General features: G+C 38.6%; 1 protein-coding gene across 2 annotated transcripts in view; it reads left to right on the top strand.

Annotated features, from left to right (window-relative positions):
- cacnb3a (calcium channel, voltage-dependent, beta 3a) overlaps positions 1-17,500 on the top strand; it is a 48,620-nt gene that overhangs the window by 1,333 nt on the left and 29,787 nt on the right. The gene's annotated exons all lie outside the window — the stretch shown is intronic.

Here is a 17,500-nt window from a genome sequence, read left to right as displayed (position 1 = left end):
TAGTTCGGAAAGTTGGTGAAACTCGCTGTGTTTTTTAAATGTTTTCAGCAGAAAACTGGTGGTTCCTTGATCTAGTACCTCTTTCGGTCATTAATATAGGACTTACCTTTAGAACATTTAACCGAGCTTTTCAGTAAAATGGCTTGATTAGACGTAAACAAACACGTAGACACTCAAGGCAGGTGGTTGTAAAATCCTGAGATTTCCTGATTTACTTCCTGATTTACAAATAACATGAACAAAAGTTTGCCTCAGAAATCCCCGTCAGAAGGAGACGCTTCAGGGTTTTTGGTGGTTTGTATTCAGTCATTGGTTTAACTGATAACCTAAAACCCAGCCGTGACGAGTGCTTTTCCCTAAGGTTCTACATTTCTGCCAGCTTTAGTCTCGAGGCAAAGTTTACGATTTAAGTTAGATCATTATGTTTCAGAATGATCAGTGAAGGCCTGTCGCCGCTGCCTCTTAGTCTAAATCACAGCAAGACTGGATTGGAGCATTTTACCCATGACTGTCTTATATGTTCAGCCATGTCTGTTGCAGATGAAGTCCTGTGTTGTAGGAGGGCAGTTTGACTTGGGTGTTGTATTTTGAGCCGTTACATTTTTTGTGTAAGTTTCTACCTCAATCAGGTTTGTATTACTGAGCATAACAAGCAATGTGGCCATATTAGCATAAGCATTTCTGTTGTAATTCCAGGAACATGAGCTAGATGGCAGCAGTCTCTCTATTTTTCTGCAGCATCTTGTTACATGAAAATCCTGTTTCAGCCCAGTTTTTTAATTAATGTTTTCAGGTCAGCCAAGCCAGCAGGGGGGGGAGGGTGAGATCTGGTGTTATTTAAGAGAATCTTGAGAAATGCTGAGGGAAAAAAATAGGTTACAACGAGCTCAGTCAGCACTGAAGTTCACAGCATGATTCGAACTCTCATTATTACTACTTATTACATACTCTTCTTTTGGTATTCATATAGTTTGGAAATATGTGACCTGATTGTTCAGGATTTGCCAAAAAAATTGCCTCATGTGTCTTCAATTCAGCTCTGGGACTATGTGGAAAACGTGTGACAGTTTTGGACCTTTTGGACGTTTCTGATCACACAGAAGGTTAATTGAGATACTCAATTACAATAGACAGTCATGTTTTCACAGATGAGGAATTGAATGAAATGAGTTAAAGTCAAGCTGAGATCAGAACTGACCTTGTTATTACCGTGTTGGTTCATGTCTCTGATCGTATTCAGCCCAGCCGTTTAATGCGATACGTGACATTTTTGTCAGATTTTCTCAATGTGACAGAATTCAGACGCTCGCAGATGAAAAATGCCAACAGGCGTGGTAAAAAAACAAGCGTGGGTCGTAATCAAAAAGCACCAGAGAATCACCGAAGTGATCATAACACTAGGCAGCCAAAACCAAGGGAGTGAGCAGAAATCGTGGTCGCAAAGGTACAAAAAGGGACAAGCAAAAGATAAGGTCAGAAAAACAAAGAATGGGTCATAACAGGCAGATCAATAAGCGCTCAGTATGTTCAGAAAGAAGCAATACCTCGCAATGACTACGACTGAAGCCCGGACTTAAATACTAGCCTAAATGAGTCATATGACAACAAACACAGGTGCACGGTAGTAATAATCAGGGGATTGCTGATAGGTGCACGATCGATTGACCAAAGTCGTGATCTCCCGTGGGATTGTGGGCAATGGAGTCCGCTCTGGACTCCGAGTCCGAGGGAAGTTGCTCATGCACATGATCTCCCAATGCATTCTGGGAAATGCAGTCCGAATCCGCCTGAGGCATGACACTCAATGATTTCAAAGATGTTTTTGAAATGGTAATTTGACCATTAGGTTTAAGTATTTTGGTCTCTCTCCGTTCAAAAAGATAAGAGTCTGGTCTTGGTCTTAGTCCAGTATGGCTGCAAATAACTGTCCGGCGGTGTTACAAAAGTGGCCGCTGAGTGATCAGACTTTCCTATACAGGCTTTGGTGTAGCCTTAAGCTGTAGCCTGAAAATGTGTTTCTTAGCTAATGGTTAGCCTATGGAGTTAATTTGTTCGTCCCTTTAAAAAAATAGCCTAAAAACTACAAACCACTGACCTCTTGTTGATTGTTGTTTATACTATGCATATGGACCTCAGACTAGTTCTGGTCAGGCCATATATGTTTGTTAACATCGGCTAATAATATGTGGTAAATGTAAGTAGAATACGTTGCATTACTGTCATATCTTCATTTATACATACATACATTTTCATTTAATAAAGCTTAAAGCTTTGTTTATATAAAATGCAATGCTGTGTTTCATGGATCATGTCAGTGATTTTAGCTGTGTTGGTTAACTTTTAATCACTGACTAATAAAGGTTGATTATCGCTCAAAGGAATTTGCCAAAATTCACTTCCCTAATTGTGATAAACAGTGTAGACCAACTAGCCTCTTCATTGACTACACTTCATTGTACTGACACTCACTGTCCATTTATCAGCTCCACTGACCATATAGGTGCACTTTGTAGTTCTACGGTTACAGACTGTAGTCCATCTGGTTCTCTGCACCCTTTCACCCTGTTCTTCAATGGTCAGAATTCTCACAAGACTCCCACAAGACCCTCACAGAGCAGGTACTATTTGGGTGGTGGATCATTCTCAGCACTGCAGTAACACTGACGTGGTGGTGGTGTGTTAGTGTGTGTTGTGCTGGTCTGAGCGGATCAGACACAGCAGTGCTGCTGGAGTTTTTAAACACCTCAGTGTCGCTGCTGGACTGAGAATAGTGTCCTGTGGGCACCGTCCTGTGACCACTGATGAAGGACTAGAGGATGACCAACACAAACAGCAGCAGATGAGCTATCGTCTCTGACTTTACATCTACAAGGTGGACTGACAAGGTAGGAGTGTCTAATAGAGTGGACAGTGAGTGGACACAGTGTTTAAAAACTCCAGCAGCACTGCTGTGTCTGATCCACTCGTACCAGCGCAACACACACTAACACACCACCACTATGTCAGTTTTACTGCAGTGCTGAGAATGATTCTCCACACAAATAACGACGTTTTTGCCATGTCGTCCACCTCCAATGCAGACCACACTCAGTTTTAGTTTGTTAACCAAAATGTAAGTAATAAGGACTCAAACGAAGGACTGAAGAATGAAAATATGATTTATATTGGGAAGCATGTTAATTATCATAATCAGGAGGTGGGAGGCAGTTTCAATTTTCTCCCAGAATATCACACTTCCTAAAATATTAATGGTGCTCATTTGGAACAGGAGCCTGTTAGTTGATGTTCGCTCGTTCACTCTCTCTGTTAGCTCTTTGCGCGCTAACCTGACTAGCACTCAGTCTGGGTCTAATTTATTGACTCTCAGATCAATAAAGTGTCACAGGTGCGTGTAATAACACACGTGTAAATTAGAACTGAGCACATTAATCGCACACCTCTAACAACATTAACTCACATTCCAGACAGATCAGCGAGATTCAGCCGATAGTTAAATGGACCATTTGACAACTTTTTGAACGTCGCATGCAAATTTCAGCAACAGACGTCTAGACAGTCCTGCGAGATCTATTAGTGCTCGTTCCTTTGGATGAAAGGCTTCATGGTTAGAATGGTGTGTTGATGTCCCAGTTAGCGAACCTTGTCACAAACTGGGTGCACCCACAGCAGATTCAGCTCATTTGTGACGATGGCTTTGTTGTCAGTTTTCTTTTTCTCATTTTCAAAAAAAAATCTTGCATCTGACTTAGGTGGGCTTGTCTTATGGATCATGACTCATCTCTGCAGGAGAAACAGTGCCATCCACCTTTTCTATGTAGAGTCTGCTGCACCTGCATCTAGACTCCATTTATACTTATTCAGTGTGTCATTTAAGAAGAATTGAACATAGTCTTTAATTGAAAATGGCTCAATGCTGTTTTTCCCTTTATGATACTGATATTGAAACCGTGAGTAACTACCGAGTTTGTGATAATATTGTCTTTGAAAACTACTAAGCTTTAAATTATTTTCTATAATACTGATATGCGTTTATACCATATGCAGCCTATTCAAACACTCTTCTACCCCACCTTTACTGTTCTTACATGATGCTGTGATGTTACCATCATTTTACTTTTTTATGCTTTACCTTTTGCAGCACTATAACTCATCCTGCACTGTTTTTAGACTAGATTTGGACACAATTGGATTGTATTTATGCCTTTTCTTTTTGTTTTTTACTCCAATATTTAATCCAGCATTTTCAGCTGATATCAGCTTGACACCGATACATCAATGGCACTTCAGTCTTTAATGTTTACATCATATGAATTCAGTGCTTTACAGATACGGTTGTGAGTTTCAGTACCTTCAGTCAAATGACGCATGCAGTTATTTTTTACCATCATTAGATTTCCAATTTAAATACAATCACAACAAGCATAATGTGAGTCAGATATGTTTTCATTATTTCAGTTAATGTAAAATAAATAAATAAAGCCGAATTAATGTAAATAAAAGAAATCGCTTCCTTTTTCTGCCTTTTCTTTTTCTAACTCCATTCTAAATTTTAAGTGTTCTATGACATGTTTAGGGGGAATGTTTGTTAATTTGATAGCTAGTATAGCTAATGTTAATTTTAGCATGTATGCTTACTGAACAAGTGTTTTTGCTCACATTTCCACACTCTGATGAAAAATGGTAGATGTGTGTGACTCTGTGTACTCATAGGCTCTGGTTATGCACAGTACAGTGCAGTGTATCTTCTCTTGTTGGCTGCAAAGTAAAGTATCTGTTATTTTTCTTTAACAACAAAATAAATTGGTCTAGAAGCAGAATAGCTAATAGGCCAACTTAGCTGTATATAAATAAATACGTTAAATATTAAAATGTGCTTCTCTGTAGACGGTGGGCAATTATTTTCACTTAGTTTCACAACAAACCGCGTCATTTCACCAGGGGTGCCCAAATGTTTGCATACGACTCTATACAATCACACGACTGTGTTTATTTTGCCTTGAAAGAACAGTGTAGTACATAAAACTAATCAGTTTCCTGTCCTCCTTTCCTGTCTGTTTTGTGTCTGGGTGATGTTTACAGTGTGTAAGGTTTCCTTTTGGTTAATGCAAAATGAAATATCATTTGACACCATGATGTATTTAGAAAGTGTGATGATATTTATCAGTATCATCCAGCACTACATGAACTCCAGCAGAAGCTACTCTCCCCTCAGCGAATGGTATTTTTAGGACTTCTTTCTATATGTTACGAGGATGAGATTGGATCGGATCCCTGGAGCATTTTACATTCTGTACAAATGTTATAGCGAGAGAACTAAAAGCGTCTTGACCCTGAATATTATATAATCTGCCTGCCTAACAAAGCTCCACGCGCTCCCTCGCTGCCGCACTCTCGAGCGTTTAAGGACATTCCCTGGTGCGAGACAGCGAGCCAAACAGAAGCAGTGTGAATTATTCAATCTCTGACACCTAGCTTAGCACCTAGCTTAGCATGCGTTACATAAGGAAATGCTCGTGTGTTGAGACTGTATCCCAGTTTTGGGGCTTGTTGAGCAGATGATGCTGCAGCTTGTGGAGAATCACCTCTGCTTTGTGCCAGACACAGTCAGAGCGAGTGATCCAGCCCCGTCATTCAGCCGGTCACAGTTATTACATAATTCCCAGCTATTTGAGCTGATCCCAAGTATTTTCTAGTGTTCTTAGCTTATACAGTCAGATGTTTATGTTGATGAACAGAATGTAAATTAGGTGCATTTTTATCAGTTCAGTTGAAGTGAATAAACATTCAGACTGTGATTAGCTAATAACCAAATTACCAAAGCACTAACCAAAATACTGAACTACAGTCAAGCCTGTCAGAAATATTACAGCTGCATTTTTAAATGTGTTTCCTTATTTTCACTTGGTAAAGCAACAAAAAGTGTAATTTGACCAGGGGTGTTCAAACCTTTGCTTGCGACTGTACAGAACCAACTGATTGCAGTTATTTTCCACGGTTATCAGCTTTAACAATCATATGTTTTACATAAAGCTGCGTAAGGCTGTTCTACAGTTACTGTCTTGAGGAAAGGAAAACTTGAATACCGAGTGATGGTTACATTTATTTAAGTTGATGCATTTGCATTAATTTGCCTGCCGTTTTTTTATTTTTTAAAAACACTGATTGGTTCCTCTTGATGTCAGTTGTTTTGTTCTGCTGCTGTTGTTTACCTTTACTACGCTTGATTCTGACTGTTGTTTTGTTACAGTGTTGCAGTCAAGGACCTTTTCAAAGTAATTTATTTTATTCCCTTTTTGAAAAGACTTCTTGTTTGTATTTGCATCACTTGACTTACATGGGAAACCCACCCATTTTTCCAAATTTCCTCCAAATATTATTAACTTGCAAAGTCATTCAGAGTGGTTTGATGTGTCTAGAGAATCTAATCTGTTCAGAATTTGAGTCAGAATTGTTCAGTGGTGCTGATAGGAATCAGACATCTGAACTGTTTAATGCCTCGAAAGGCTACATTAAAAACACAAAATATTACTGCATGAAATGGTTCAGAAAACACTGCCTGATGACTAAGATATTGTTTTGTGATCCGTTTGAGAAGATTTTGGCCTAAAATGTCTTTTTAAAAAACACATTTGTGGTACTTGCAGGGCATTATGTGGCAAAATGGTCCTCAAAGAAAGTGTATTTTTATATTTACTACTATTACTATTAGAATAATTAGATGTACTTAGACAGCAGTGGTACCAGACTGTTATGTGATCTTGAGTTTTTACTAGCGTACGCCACACACACACACACACACACACACACACACACACACACACACACACACACACACACACACCTGGGTCTCAGGAGAGGCTGTTAATGATCTGATGAGTTAGGCAGGATCTGTAAGGGGGCTGGGATTGGGATCAGTGACGGAGGAATGACGATGGAGGGAGAAAAGATAAAGTGATTATTTTCCAGGGTGGGAGGAAGAGCGAGAGCAGGACAGTGTATTTATATTAGAGCATTCTTATGAATATCGCTGATGGTCACGTCATGAGTGCATAGAGGACTGCAGAGGAAAACCACTACATGTGCAGTTAGAGTGAGTACATCCCTCTATGTCTGACTTTCCGTCTGTCTTTTGCTTCGTTTTCTTTTTTGTTCATATATTCTCATGTTTGCAGGTTGACTTATAGGAGATGTATATGGAGAGGTTGTGCTGTGATTGTAGTATTAATCTATATTAACAGCACTATAAGGAACTACGATATCTGAACAGACCACAGCTACACTGTGGAAAGTGGAACAGGGCGGATGTTAATTTGAGATGTTTTTGAGATTTGAATTGATGTAAAACATCATTTTTGTTTTGTACGATGTAAAACATCATTTTCTATAGTGTAGTTCAGGATGAGCTTTTAGCGCAGTAAATATATAAATACACACATTCTGCAGTTAAGCAGGATCATCGTTATTGTTGAATAGCCTTTATTGTTTATTTCTGACCACATGATCTCATATTTGTAGGTGATTGCTATCATTGTATATTATTATATTCAGTGTTTGTTTTTCTTTATGTGTATTAAAGGCATTTAAAATAACAGTGTTAGCTGAAACAGTGGCGGAGCTTGTCTGATGCTGTTAGAATGCCACGTGTACATAATGTACATCCTTATTGTTCCTCTTTGCTTTCAGTTCAGATGACTTCTGCCTCATTAACTCTTTAGTTTCGTATTTTAATGCATCTAAACTCGTTTGCAGGGGAATAACTGGATTTTAATGTAGAGATTGTGCTGTTAAACATTCATTTTAGGGCAGTTGTAATAGTTTCAAAGCTTTTAGTGTTGCACCAGTGAAAAGTGCCGGTTGTTGCAGTTCACGTTCCAGAGATCATGATATAACAGAATGTAATCTTTATTTATCCCAAACCTACTGGAGAAAAGGTCAGAGACATTTCAGTTCCCTTCTGTTTAGGAATATTGTAATTGTAATAAGTAATTTCAGTGCACCCAAGAAAGACCACTGATTGCATATAAACACCATTAAGATAAATCAAACTTATTTTAGGCTGTCACAGTAATTATTAAGTACATAATGCTTTTAGTAAGTAAAAAAAAACAGGTGCTGAATGAGGATGATTTATTTATAAATTATAAATCATATAAAGCAACAGTTTTCTGAAAAAAAAAAACACCACAGCTTTGCTTCTGCTGTGACCTTCAGCTCCAGTTTCACACCAGATTTTATTTCACAAAATAAAAATTCAAGCAGGCAGTTTTTGCAGCTTAGTTTCTACATATGGACTGTATAGACCGTATGGACTGGGCAGTGAGTGGGACGTCTTGAAACCTTAAACTCTCACTTCTAAACAGTGAGGAAAACGCAGTTTATCATAATATGAATCCTTTAACATAAATAATATATAGGTATCTTCTCCACAGTGCTTGACTTCTGTTTCTGTTTCGACTGAATGGAAAAGTTTTCATGCTGTTTTTATTCATTTGTCATTTTTATTCTTTTTAAGAAACGTTCCTACAGGAATTTAAATGACACAAACCTTATAATCTACAGAATAATCTTACTCCGTCTCCTGTAAACAAGCATATAACACTCATAAACATCCTCCAACTTCCATCTGACTAATCTGATTCATTTACCAGCGACTCACTTTTGACTCTGTAAGTATTTGCTGAAAGTACAGAAAAAGGTGTGTTGTAGTGTTTGTTGCCGCAGACAGGAGTGTACGGTAGAATGTGGTATAGAGGAAGAGAGTTACGAGGGGTGAGTTGGGGGAGGTGTGCAGGAAAGCGAGTGTGAAGCTCTGTAGAGCGGCTTTGAAATCAGCTGCATGAATAATGGATGGGAAACGGCAGTTCTGACTGTTCACAAACAGCCATAACATCATTAAGGATCACTTAGCCCCAGCACTTCTGATACACACAGCCCATAAACGCAAGGAGGGGCCTGTGTGTGTGTGTGTGTGTGTGTGTGTGTGTGTGTGTGTGTGTGTGTGTGTGTGACCTGGGTAGTAAAACGCTAGTGGAGTTTCATGTTTGATTCTAGTGCAACACTTCTCAACAAGGTAAGATAGTTTGTGCGTGTGTGTGTGTGTGTGTGTGTGTGTGTGTGTGTGTGTGTGTGTGTGTGTAACCAGTATGACCTAATAAAGTTCAGTGTCTAATATCTGCATTGGGGCTGAACAATGTTTGAATGTCACAATATTTTGTTGCGATATTTTAGTTTTGTGTATCATATATTGCAATATTTAAAGGCAAAATAAGTGTCAGAAATGTACTTATAAACTATTTTAATATGGAGCTAATTGACACTCCAGCAATGGAGAAGGGGGGCTGGGGGGGTGGTTAAGGCAGTAGTTCAGTATTCTGGTTAATGCTGCACAAAATACCATATGTATGTGAGCCACTCACAGCAGCCCAACACATACTACACTGCAGTGCTGAGAATGACCCACCACCTAATAATATACCTGCTCTGTGGGGGTCCTGTGGGGGTCCTGACCACTGAAGAACAGAGTAGCAAACTATGCAGATAAACAGATGGACTACAGTCTGTAGCTGTAGAACAACAAAGTGAAACTATATGGTCAGTGGAGCTGATAAAATGGACAAAGAGTGTGGACTCAAGAAGGTGTACTTAATAAAGTGGCCAGTCGGAGTACATAGTTTGTGTATCTATATTTTGGATGCAGCAATCAGGTATTTTTATGGCTGAGTCCAATTTCTTTGCAGCCAAACTGGTGAATGGCCTTTTTTCTTTCATCAGCCTCACACTGTTTAGACCAAATATAGACATGAAACACACTAGCACATTTCCAGTGCTTTAAATTTGTCCTTCAAAGTCTAAATATTATTATATAAACGTTATGTGATCTTTAATGGGGCCAAACTGGTATTGAAAATTCAACTGGCTATTTGAGTTATGCATAATTATGCTACAACAAATCAAGAGAAGCTTTGTCAGAAGTGTTCACAGTGATGGTGATAGGAACATGACATCCATTTAAAAGCTTCCTTATACAAAATGTTTACATGAAATGGTGAAGAACACATTGTTTTATGATACATCTGAGATTTTGGCCTAAATGTATTTTTTTATATCCATTCATAGTGAAAGATACATGCAGGGTGCTGTAAGGAAAAATAGCTATATTTGCGTTGTAGACATTGCGACCCCTGGTTGCAACAACACTGTAAAGTAAATTTGCTAAATTTCTGTGCAAATTCACACCAAAACACTCAGAATGACTTTATTTGCTGCTCAGATCCTCAGTTTGTATGTGTGGGTGGGGTGGTATGACCTGGATAGTAAGACCTAGTGGAGTTCTATGACTGATACTCATGCCACAGTGAGATCTGTTTTGTTGTGTGTGTGTGTGTGTGTGTGTGTGTGTGTGTGTGTGTACGCTCACTCCCAGTGTGCCCAATAGACTGTTTAATTCACACCTGTGTCTGGCACTGTGTGTTCTTCTCTGTTACTGTAGCCAGGCTCCCAGTCTAGATGTTCCATTACACTCGCTCCCTCTCCTCATTTCTCCCCACATGTCTCTCCACCTCTTCTCCTGTTTAAAAATCATACATGCCCACGTTCATCTCTCTTGTTTTTGTTTTGTCTATGGATCAGCAATCCCTCTCTGTCCCTCTCTCTGTCTCTGGGGCTGTTACTGCAGTGAGGTGGTGAGAAAGGAATCAGAGGAGATGCTCTCTCTGCTGGCCAATCACTGACTCTGCAGGCCGCCTTGCTGGTCTCACTGCTGCAGAAAGAGGCTTTCTGTGGCTGGTGAATAGGGATGGGCAATATGACACTATGGGCCCAGTCACATTTCTTATTTATACCCCTATCCCTTCTTTTCGAGTGTTGCCCCTTGGAACTAAGTTACAGGTAGTGGTTGAAATCCTCCCTCTGAAATGGGACCCTCAAATAAAAAGAGCATCACTTCATGAACAGCTACCAGCGCTGCTCTGTAGGCGACCCTGCCAGTCTGCAGTGACAGCAGAGGAGGGTAAAGTTCAGCTCCTCACTGCTGGGCTTTAGTTACATTTAGGGCATCATATGCCTTCAAAGAGGGGGGCAATTATTTATTATCACCCACCACTAATTCTTCAGTGATATGAAGCTGAAGTCTCACCAGCTTCAGCTTCACCAGCTTCTTGTTTGAATTTTCCTGTTCCACCTTAAATGTTTAAAATGGAGCAGCAGTTACATTCTGGCACCTCAGGTGTCAGAACCGCTGCACTATTTAACTCTCAAACACGTTTAGGATGGGGTTCCAGAGCTTAGGAGCCATAGCACTAAATGACCTGCCACCCCAAGAAGACGTCTAGTGGAACAACCCACAGCCCGGTGTCAGAAGACCTGGGTTTACACACAAGGATGTATGGATGAAGGGCTGAGTTAGATGTGGAGGTGCCAGACCATGTAGCACCTTTAAGGGAATGAGAAGCATCTTGTATTGAATATGTGAAGGAATGTAACCTGTATAAGAGTGATGTTCTGCACGTTTGGTGTGAGAACTCAGCAGAGTTTTGAATATATTGCAGTCTATTCAAGGTCTTTGCAGGGAAACTGGTAGAAGTAGATGGTTGATTAGCTGTTTAAAATGTCAGGGTTTCTCAGTCTAAAGAAATTTGACTTCTTCTTGATTCTTCTTGATAATTTGAATTTTCTGTTCCGCCTTAAATGGAGCAGCATTGGTATTAGAAAATTTCCTCTCACTGATTTCAGGTAGGAGCCACACTGTATATACCAAAACAAGACTGTAGGTGAACCTAAAGCTCATTTTATACTGAGAGGTAGGCTTTATAGTTTTTGTTTACTTGTATATAGATATTACACTGTAGTAGATCCTTTTTTAAAAGAAATTACAAAGGTTAGTGTTTCTTTTTAATTCTGTATTGAAAGTGTAATATATTGTGATGCGAAAATGGCATTATGTATCGTGAAATTTGCATATCGTTACACCCCTACTGTATACTGGAATATTGGGCCAGAGTAGTACATCATCTGGGGATCTTTGGCGTACAGGGGAACTTCATGCTGGACACATGCTGAATATTACTTGGGCTCAGTCAGTACATGAGCAGCAAGGTGTAGGCTATTTCAAACACAGCCTGAGTGATCATTACAACCCTAGTGCTCAAAGTTCTAGATAGCATTTTTTAAATGTGGTGCATCATGTCTGTTGAAACTAAAAGCAGTGCATGCATTTCTGGATAAAGCTTGTTGTTAATTATATGTCAGATTGAGTTGAATGTGATCTGCTTGCTGAAAATGTTGTTCTGATTTATCATTTTTCATAATTGTTTGTTGTCTCAATTCTGTCGTTATGTATTGTGATGTTCTATTTTCCCACCCTGGACTGTATACCAGAGTGCTGAGTGCGCTCGTGAACGCAGAGTGATTTTGTTGAATTAGCATAGCTTTTATCTCAGGACACTATTTGTGATGAAGTGAGTTGAAATGAATGTTTCAGTGCTTTGTTTGTTGGATAGCTCCAGTTCCTGGAGTCATATATTAAGACATACATGCTTTCAGCAGGAATTTGCCGAGAACGTCTCGAAGCATTTGCACTCCTGCTCTCTCAGGTTCTCTCTCCCTCTCTGTCTCCTCCCTCCCCTGCGCTGTGCTGGCTTTGTTTGAGGCTGTTATTTAGAGCTGACAGAATCAGGGCTGAGGTTCATCTCCAGAGCCAAATATAGGAGAGAGTGAGCTTCTCTACCTAGAGCTCACAACAGGATACATAATATACCTCCATGCCGTTCTCACACTCGAGCTCCTCTAATTCCTATCTTTGCATACTTTCTAACGAGGGCCATCACGATTACTCAGTCAAACTCAGTTATGAGCAGGAGGAGAATTTATTGCTTTTAAAAAAAGATTAACATTTATATTCTCAATGAATTGACAAAGATTATTATTATGCAAACTGTCAGCTGATGTTTTACTGGTCTTTCTCATAGTAAGAAGAAGAGTCTGATGATTGTAGTCATTTACATATATTGTTTGCCACAATATCACACATATTATCTTTTTTCCTATTTCTGTTTAGGGTTAGGGTTAGGGTTATCTTTTTATTTTGGAATGCTGTCATATTGCTCAGTTAAGTCAATATTGATTTTTTTTAAACGTCATTACTTGTTTAGTAATTAAAAATAATGAATAGATTACTGAAGTACTGTCAAATGAATATTGACAACTAGGGATACAGCAGTATGGGAAGTGTTGGCTGATCCAGTGTTTTTAATGTACATTGCTGCTGATACAGTTATAATAGGTAAAAACTGGGACAGAGTCAATGACAAAAAGGACTTTCAAAATGACAATTTTAAAAAATCTTTGCATTTTTTGTCTGCAAGAATGCATTTAATGTGTTGATATTTGTTTCATATATTCATATGATATATAACTTGTATAAACCTTTGTCCATAAGCTTATGTTTATACATATAGTTTTAAATAAACATTACTAGAATAATAATAACACATTATAATATTTGTGAAAGGGCTACTGACCTTGGTATTGCACCATGAAGGTCACTCTGGATCTTCTGCCCATTTAAAAAAAAAAAACACATCACACAATGAAAATCCATTGTTCGTTGTTGGTTTTGCCATATGTGGAAATCAGAGTTTATGAAGGAGTTAAATACTTTTAAAGCTGCTCTACTTTTCAGTATGTTGTAATTTAAAGGTTTCAAACATAAAATCATGCATAACTATTTAATTTAGAACTTTGTATCACTAAATGACCCTTTCTAATAGTTTACTTAATCTGCAGGTATGATAGGATCGTCACACCCCCTGACATTTTTGCTTAAATTAAATAAATGCCTAAAATTAATTTTGCTGCACTGAGAATACATTCAGATAAAGGAGGTAGTGTAGAATAATGTGATGTGTCATGTATTTGTTAAATTATTTGATAGAAACATAATGGACACAAAAAATGTCATGTCAAAGACCCGACTACAGCTATCTGGGTTAGCATTAAAGCTAATAAAGCAGTTTGAAATAGTGGTCAAATCTAGACGTCTGTCCGATGCCGGTAAAGTATTTTTAAGTGATTATCTACCAGTACCACTGTGATTATTACCAATACCAGCCATTTCGTTGTGCATCCATTGTAATCGCCTCAGTTCTAATACCTTCTTCTTCTTTCTGTTCTGCTTTATTCCGCTACCAGTTTGGCTGTTCTTTAAATATCTTTGCCATGTTTACTTCATTTTTTACCTTTTATCAGTTGATAAGGAAGCAAAAACATCTGTAAATACCTGCTTTGCTGAATTTACTTGATTATTAATTCATGTTCAGCACTCAACAGTTGCATTGCTGTAGTGCTGCCAGTGTCATTAATCATCACTCTGATTGTGTGAAGTCGGTGCTGTGGGACAGTTACACTGCCGCTCTCATGCTTATTTGTCCCCTATTATAGTTGCTTTCCAGCTTCAGCCGGTAGCGCCGTAGTGTTCTGCGGTGTCGTGCAGCCTCGGGAGTGTAGTCATGTTAGGATATATGTGTGGTGTGTTTGCCTGTGAGGAACTCTGCTGAGATTAGACGAGGAGACGTGGATGATGTGTGTGTGGAAGGAAAAGGTGGAGGGGGTTGATGGTTTTGTGCTATATTTGGCTTTGCAGAGAGCGGGTGTGGGTGTGAAAGGAGCCACGGCTGCCACCAGAGGCTCACTGCCGCTGCCGCCGCCGCCGCTGCTTCTGCTGTGAACAGGGTAGCAGAAGAATAGCATCTGCACACAGTGGTATCAGCGGCTGGGTGGAGGCAGAGAGGGGCTTCACGCTTGATTATGTCAGGGACGCTCAGCAGGATCCTTTTTAAGGAAACTGATGCATTAATATAGCTGCATAGTGTTTATTAATAAGAATCTCAGTCAAGTCAATTACAAAGTCAGTCATTACACTGAATCTGCTGTTTATGTAATTGCATTACAATATATACATACATACATCATCTAAACCGCTTATCCTTCTGGGTCGCGGTGGGGTGCTGGAGCCTATCCCAGCTGTCATTGGGTGGAAGGCAGGATACACCCTGGACAGATCACCAGTCCATCACAGGGCAGACAGACAGACATACACATTCACACACACTCTCACACCCAGGGGCAATTTTAGCATGTCCAATCAGCCTGACTGCATGTTTTTGGACTGTGGGAGGAAACCGGAGTACCCGTAAGAAACCCACGCAGACACGGGGAGAACAGGCAAACTCCACACAGAAACACGGCCAGGAATCGAACCCAGGCCATTCTTGCTGTGAGGCGACAGCACTACCCACTGACTACAATGACTGTCCTTGTAATTGACTTGATTGAGATTCTTTAGCTATGATTACATGTGGTGCTAAATCTGAAATTTCAGCATGATTCAATTTTCAGAATTACTTAGATATAACTATATATAGATATATCTACTGTTTAAGTTGTCTATACAGATGTATGTGTGTGTGTGTGTGTATGTATACACATATACATATACACACATATATGACGCTTTTTCTTCATGAAAGTTTTATTTTGGCCAGAAAATGAGATATTTATTAGTGCCGTTGAATGATGCGTTTCCCTGTGATGACAACAGGAAGAATAAAACGTTTTTAACAGTCTGATCAATATGATGAATCTAGAGAAATAAATTAAAATCTAAAGCATGAATAGAAAAGATAAACAATGATCATTTATGTTATGTCCAAAACACTGTAATTGTGATCACTGTTTCTGGCCAGTATAAGGACAGTATTGATGGTGGTTTAGATGGACACTCAGGCTATATTTTAGAGGTAGTGCAGCTCGATGAATCTACATTTTTATTTCTGTAGATGTTTTTGGTCATATTTTAGGCTACAGATTTATGTTTTTTTAACATTAACAGATGTAAAAACAGATTGAATAATACAAAACGTTGGATCAAACGGTGGATAACATTGAAAACTAGTTCACCTCACGCTTTGAAAGCTGTGACTGCAAACGTGCTTTTTTTATGTTTACTATGATTTCAGGCCTTTTACTTCATTCACACAACATTTAGACACATGTTCTTCACAAAAATAAAAATATAAGTAAAGAAAACACTAATAACACTAATGAAACACTAATTCTGCCAGCATACATCCAAAATGGTAGAATCAGCTACACAGCTAACAAACATTACTCAGCGCTTCCTAAAAACACGAGCACCAAGTTAGAGCTTTTTTGTTTCTATAAGTTCCATGATGTATGAATGAATGTAATTTTTTGCTGTTAAAAAAACAAGTATGACAAATATATGTGTTTATTTTTCTATTATTTGAATATGGCAGCAGGTCTTTACACTGTCTGAAAAATTTATGATCAGTGGACCAAAAGAAATGCTCCAAAATTAGTTGGAATAAAATCTGCATTAACTTACACTGAAAGTTCTGAATGTTTTTGCCTCCTGAAAGTTGCTGTTCTAGAGAAACAACGACAATTTACTGCTTTCTTTTATATACATTTATTTACGTCAACCCAACACTTATTGTTTGGTGCAGCTTAGTAAGACTATGAAGTCTAATGACTGAAATGATTGCAGTCAGCCTAAATAATTACAGTCATCTCAAATAACAGCGATTAGGTAATTATGTAATAATTGTGACCTACGAGCAAAAACATGGGAACTTTTTATTAAGCAGTCTTTTGCTGGTTTGCATCCAATTTGGATTTTTATGCATCCAAAAGAAAGTCTTATTTTATGGAAGCGATTAAAAACAGTAAATCTAATCTTTCTTTCTTTTGCAGTGAGCTGAGGTTGACAAACCGTTATTGCTTGTGATTTCTGTTTATTAAACATAATCTCACAAAAATACTTCATATTTACTGTTAAAGAAACGTGTGATGTTTGAGAGACGACACTGTTTAGTGGTAAATATATTTCCTATGTGTGACCATGTCTCTGTCAAAGATCCAGTGCAGATATATTACTCTAGTCAAGCGCTCATAGGCATCTGAGTGGAGATGATGGATGACCTGCAGTAGCTGCTGCCCAATTAACGGCCCCCGCTGTGCTTTCTGTGGTGCGGTACTGTGTGCGTATGCAGAAGAGCAGCTAATATAGTAAATCTAAATGTGACACGTTGGTTAATGAGTGTTAGTAAACATACTGAAACAGTTTCTGGCATTTATACTCTTGGCCTGGTAAACCAAGGCTATACTGTTATTTACAACTGGCATAAATAGACTTTTAGATATGTACATTTAAATATTAGATTTAACGTACATTTATTTGCATTGAAATATGTACATTTAAATATTCAATTTAATATTCTTTTTAATAATTGTAAATTACTGTACTTTCAAAGTATGTATTAAAAATATCACAGTGTGTTACTTTTTTCGTCTGGGTGATCAGTTCAGGACAACAGAGGCAATTTGTGCTGATTTTTAACACAGAAGGGAATTTAATTACATGTTGTTTGTCAGAGATGTGCTGTAGTTTTGTGTGGTAACACCTTGACTATTAGAGTTTATG

Source organism: Colossoma macropomum, unplaced genomic scaffold (genome assembly GCF_904425465.1).
Source record: "Colossoma macropomum unplaced genomic scaffold, Colossoma_macropomum, whole genome shotgun sequence".
NCBI classification, from domain to species: Eukaryota; Metazoa; Chordata; class Actinopteri; order Characiformes; family Serrasalmidae; genus Colossoma; species Colossoma macropomum.
This window is presented reverse-complemented; position numbering and strand designations above follow the sequence as displayed.